The sequence below is a fragment of the Pygoscelis adeliae genome, unplaced genomic scaffold (genome assembly GCF_000699105.1).
Source record: "Pygoscelis adeliae isolate BGI_AS28 unplaced genomic scaffold, ASM69910v1 Scaffold232, whole genome shotgun sequence".
In the NCBI taxonomy this organism is placed as follows: Eukaryota; Metazoa; Chordata; class Aves; order Sphenisciformes; family Spheniscidae; genus Pygoscelis; species Pygoscelis adeliae.
The window spans coordinates 2,662,107-2,668,490 of NW_008824473.1; positions in this window are offsets into that span (position 1 = coordinate 2,662,107).

Here is a 6,384-nt window from a genome sequence, read left to right on the forward strand (position 1 = left end):
CAGCCGCATCCAGAATATGGAGGTGCATATGGGCAGTGCCTGCAGAGGAGGACCCTTATCCTTCCTTCTGGTCGATAGAGTAGGAGTGTAAAACTGCCCTTGAATTAAGAGTTAATCAGAGCAACATTCCTTTGTTTGTTTACCCCAACATCACTAAGAAATCTGCATTCTGGTGTCTAGACTCAAAGTCAGATCTAATGTAAGTATAACAGAATCAAATGTCCATCACGTCGCATGCTCCTTTGCAGCACCCCTTGCGTACAGTGGTAGAGCAGGTCCCAGTAAAGCAGATGAAGAAAATATTAACAAGCATGTTTTCACCAAGATATGTTGGATTCAGAATCATAGGGGATGACTCCTGAGTTTGAAAATGAAAAACATTTTTCACTGTACACTTGTCCTTACAAAGAGCAGTAGCAGTAGCAAGATTTGATTGATACATTTTTGTTGCATTAAATTCTGTCTCTTGACACTTCCAATGCATGTTTAGTTGGTTTATATGAAAGACTGGCAGGAAAAGGACCTGTCTGAGCATCTTCAGTAGCAATATTTGTGTTAGAGCTGGGACTCAGAAGCTCACCAGCAGCACAAGGAGAGCAAGCCAAACGCCTGATAATGAAAAGGAGCCTTAGAGCCTCAGACCTTTCAGTTAAAATCAATAGCACCTGCCCAAACAACCATTTGATAAATTTTCAATTCTATTTCAAGCTATTTAAAAATGAGAAATAATAAGCAAAAAACCCCGAAGTGTCATTAAGCATTTTGGTGTATTTAACATCATTGTCAATAGGTCTTCAAAGCCCTGGGCCCAAATACTTCCTTACTGTTAAACCATTTTAGCCACGGGGGTGGGTTTGTCTGCATTTGCCTGAAAAAAACAACGTGAAGAAGTGAAGGGAAGTCGAATGGGAGTAACAGAAGTGGAATTAGCATGGCATTAACCTTGACAACGACAATTTTCTCTCAAATCAGCATTAAAATGAGTATTTTCTGTTTGCTTTATTCTTATGCAGAAAAGTAGGGAAATTCTTGGGAAAATATCTACTGATTTGTAATGCCATATTTAGATTTTTTGCTTTGTTTTTAAACCTGCGGATCATTTAAAGACTCAGGAATCCTCCCAAACATTCATCCCATTTGTGAAAAATACGTATTTGCAAAATATATCTTCTATGTTCAGACCCAGTCGAAGTTCAATGAAGTGAGTAGGGGTGGGATCCAGTGCACCAGGCAGACACCCAAACCTAAGTATCCGTACACAGGCTAACCGCAGGATTCAATTGCCTAAGGATAAGGCATCTGTCACCGCTGAGGGATCTGGGCTGGGGAGAGATGCCCAGCCCCACAGGCAGCTCCAGGAAGGTCTGGTTCTTCTGCAGACCCTCCATCATGCCAGTCAGCCTCCGAGGATATCTTTGGTGCCCATGGCCATCTCTAGGGCCTATATTTAGGCAACTAAACATGTCTGCATTCCTGTTATAGCCAATGGAGATCCAAGGCTTGATTCAGTTGCCTACACGTTGGCATCTAAAGCAATGTGAGAACACCTAGGTATCTGAGACGTCTCCCTGGAGCTAGCAGATATGGCACAGGACATACGGGAACCGGTGCCTTTCCAGAAGGGTAGCCTGAGACCAGATAGGACATCCCACAGCCTCTCAAGTGGCATTAGATGTTCACAGAATTGATTGAGCTCTTGGTCAGTGTATTCAAAGGAGTCTAGAGATTGATTCATTTAACCAGCCATCAGCTATCTGCTTAGGGTCAGCCTAAGGAGATCTCCAGTGCTCAGTTCAGCTGTCCTGGCACCCAATGCCATTTCAGAGGCTATAGGCTACCCCATCTTGTCTCCAGTTGCTGCTCCAGAAGGGCACTACAGTCCTGTAGGTTGTGTGCCAGCCTTGTCTGAATGTCTCACACACCAGAAATACGTCAGATATAACTGATGCAAGCCCCCCCCAGCTTTACTGGGAATTAAAACACCTAGCTCGTATGTAGACACCAACATATACATGTCTTCATCTTGAACTGAACTGCAGCCCATGAGTTTCACAGGCGCTGGAGAAAATCCTGTGTTATTTTAGGGTCACACACACACAGAATTTCTCTTTGAGTCCTGAATCGCTTTATAGATAAATGGAAGTATTTTGTTTGTATCAAGGAACATGGCAACACAACAAATGCCCAGTGCAGATGTTGGATGAATGTAACTAAGCAAATATGCCCCAAACTTGCAAAAGTTAGTATGTATGCGTACCAAGCTTTTAGATGAGCTTTCCAAGAGTCCCCTTTTTACATGCTGTTTTAAAATGCTCCCAATGTTTTAGAAAAAAAAGTTTCTATTTATCATCTAGGGCTGAACTGGAAACCATCGAGCTGCTCATATTAATCTATGCAACTTTGTGATTTATTATCCCTCCCCTCATCCCATCCATTTTCTGTGCCTCAGATGTGCAATTAACTCCATATTGTCAGCCCCATCTGCTTATGTCTACACAGGATATGTCTGTACTGTCATAAAAGCAAAAGAACAAATTTCCTGATCACCAATATTGCCTTGCACTTTGGGGAAGCCAGCTGGCTCTCCAGGAGGAAAAATTTCATATAGAAGCAGCTTGAACTCGAAACAGTTCCTGGTGCAAGCAGTGTGGATGCAGGCAGCTTGAGACCAGAGCAGTGACAAATGTGACCTCACATCCGAGCAGTGTGGCTGCCAGGGAGACATCATACCCTGCAAGCACCGTGGGCATGCAGGGGTACCACTCCTAACTGGGGTGCTGCAAACAAGTAACAGCGTTCACATCAGCAAGAGCAAAAGGTGTCTCCATATTTGTTTAAAGCTCGCTTTTAATTTCTTTAACTTACATAAGGCTTTTTCTTTGTCTCTCCCTTTTCACCAGTTCTGAACATTCAAACCACAAAACCAGACCCAAGGCAACATAAACCTGGTGGAAACACAGATGCACATGCATCCCATCTTTACTGATACGCTGTGTCACGTCAACTCTCTTTTCAGATCACAGAATCACAGAATCATAGAACGGTTTGGGTTGGAAGGGACCTTTAAAGGTCACCTAGTCCAACTCCCCTGCAATGAGCAGGGACATCTTCAACTCGATCAGGTTGCTCAGGGCCCCGTCCGACCTGACCTCAATTGTTTCCAGGGATGGGGCATCTACCACCTCTCTGGGCAATCTGTTCCAGATAGACTCAGGTTTGGTTAACCTACTCCTTTGTTGTTCTGGAGTATCAAAACCTATTACTATTTTATAATTCTGTTTATATTTGACAGAAATTTAAAATTTCAGACATTTGTAGAAGTTTAGATGCCTCATTTGAAATAACAGCTTATGATGCCTTCATCCGTCAAATGGACTAACTAAATATTTTTTTAGTTTTACTAATGCAGTAAGTGCACACAGTGTATGTAATGCTAGGGACCATTTAAAAAATAAATTAAAACTATTTGCCATATTGGAAAGGTTTTAACATTGAGTCAAAGGCAGTGCTTTCCCCTCCAGAGAATGTTTTTACACATAATAGGAAGATATGAGGTTACATTACTTTTAGGGATTTATTACATTTGCTTGCTTCTTGACAAAATATTATATATCTGGCATCCATTTTCATAAATGCCCAATGAATTTAAAATTAAATTACATTTGGGAAATCAATTTCTGGCTGTCTCAATAAATCACAAACATTCTAGCTGTAATGTCTGGATGATGGAAAGGAGCTGGGTCTTATATGTGTCCCTAAGGCTCAGGGATTCTTTTACCAGCCTTGGATGGTTTTAATGTGGTCGTTATTTAGGAGAATAAATACATGACTGTGAGAAAGGTTAAATGAAGGTGAAAAATTTTAAGTGCGATGTCACTAAAGGCACACACGAAGCAGGATAGATATGGTAAGAGCAGTACATAGCAATTCAGTGATTTACCTGTTATGCCAGAGCCAAATTCCAACTCCAAATCAATGCTTTGCAATGAATTAGCCAACGTGCAGGAACAGGGATTGAAGGGTGCCCTAACCCAATAAGGGTATGACGTGTGCTTAGTGAAAATCAGCTGAAATGTTGTCCATTAACAGAGGGAACCCACACACACACCAACCAAAAAAAAAGAAAAAAAGAGGAACTTTATCTATTCTGTGTTAAATCAGATACTGTAGAGATAGCAGAGACATGGCAAATGTCTGCTATCACTAGAACAGGGTTTTGAAAGATAGGCGCTATTTGGTGAAAGAGAAAGGGGTAGCACTGTGCATCAGAGAGATGATAGGCTAGCAAGATATAAAAATAGCATAAATAAGTAAGAATTTTTGAAGATCATAACCACTTTGGGAATGGCTGCTAAAAGTGGCCATTTAGGGCCTAAAGGGGGTTGGTGACAAGGCCTCAGGCTGTGTCTGAATGAGTAATCGGCTCCAGAGTGGGTTAAGCATATGCATGGCTGAGAGCCACCATTTCCCATTTACATTGCTGCCCCTAGCCTTCCTGTGAGCCACCCAGGATCAAAGTCTCCCCTGGATGCTTAGGAAAACCAGGATTTGGGATTATTTCTCGGTGTGATGGTAATACCCTGAGCCTCACCTGGACTTCATCCACCTGGACCACATGGACAAGACCTCCAGCGTGTGCGGAGGCATCAGGAGCTTGGGCTCTCCCCCATCTAGAGACTTACAGGGGCTGAGGAGCTGAGAAGAAACCAGCCTGCAAATGCAGCTGAAGAGGTTGCAGTGGGGACGGTGAGTCAGTCTGGTCTTTAGAGCAGATCCAACATACATTTAACCGACAGACAGACATGCACACAGAACTGGGTTTAGATATTGAGTGTGAGAATATTGTAAGAGGATTCCAGCGACATATCACTATGGGAGGGTTAGTTTGCCAATTATGAAGAAGAAACTGCTACTGTTAAAGATGGAGGTAGTAAATATAATAAATAAATATAGTTATTCGAAAATTGTGAAAGTTGTCTCAAAAACACCTAAGAAGGATGTGCAAATACGTGGAATCACTGTGCATGAGCAGTTTTCATAAATATTTTGGTTAGGCAACCTCACTTTAAAGTTACAAGTTAGAAACACATTGGAATTATGAGAGAAGCCTGGTGAGTTTACTTTATCCGTAGACTCTTTTTATGAGCTTCACCATGATAAAGTGACCCTGCAGAAAAATTGAATTGCGTCTCTTGGCCACATCCTGCTAACGCCGTCTCAGCAGTCTCACTAGAAACAGCAAGAACTGGAAAGCACTACTGGAGGAGAACTGAGGCAACCGGGGCCTATAGATTTCAAGTTTTAAACGGAAACACATTTTCCGTGATGACACAATTAGAAACACAGAAACAGATGTGCGAGATTTTGATGCCGTCATGAAAACATCCTGACGCATAATGGATCCAAAATGAGAGGGGGGGATCTGAAGTGCTCACACTCCACATCAAACCACCGCTTGTTTATCATGGCTAAGAAGCAGCACACACACACACACCCCACACCCCCCCCGAACACATTCTGCAATTGCTAGCAGCACCGTGCAGTCTTTCTGGGCAGGATCATGTAAACCAAAAGCCAACCTGCTTGAGCATGGATGCAAAAAATGACATCAGCCCAGTCAGGAGGGAGTTTTCACCAGATACCTCTTGCCCCAAGCACAGGCAGCCTGTGCACGGCTGCCCAGTACATCCCGGGGCAGAACAGAAGGCATGCACGAGGATAAGTTAACTCAATGCAGGACAAGCAGAACTGGAAAGCAGCTAAAAAGAGCTGGCTGCATTTCAGAAACTTTACTTTTAAAAGGACCAGTGTAAAGATGCTTCAAGTTTACAAAACAGGACATCTGCAGGATGTGAGTTTACAAGTTTTTGCCAATTTAAGTTTCTGTAATGAAACCCGAGACTGAAAAAGTTCTCAATAGATGGGTAACAGAGGCCTGATAAGAGCTGGTGGTTTTCTTGTGTGAGCTGCCTTGCACGAGTTTCCACAAGCAACACACACGGAGAGACATGAAGGAGTTTGCGATCCCCTATAAAGCGTGTTTGACCGTCACGTCTTGGCAGACAGACCCCAGGCCGTGGTGAGGCCAGAAATGGCTCCTGGCAGCACCTGCGAGCCTGGGGTGCCGCTGGGTGAGACCAGGGGCGCAGCACTGTCCTTCGCCTGCCAGGGAAATGCAAACAGAGGTCTTACTCTGGCTGAACAAGCACGATGCCACCGAAGACCAAACACGAGTGAAATGTAGGAAGGAAATTAAGAAAGAAACCCTCTGCGGGCAAGCCTGAGACCCGTCTTCTTCCCGGTTGGGTGCGGACTCGCCTCAAGAAAAACAGGTGCCCTGCGAGCACAGGCCGGGGGCAGAAGCAGCCCCCTCGGGAACCGGCT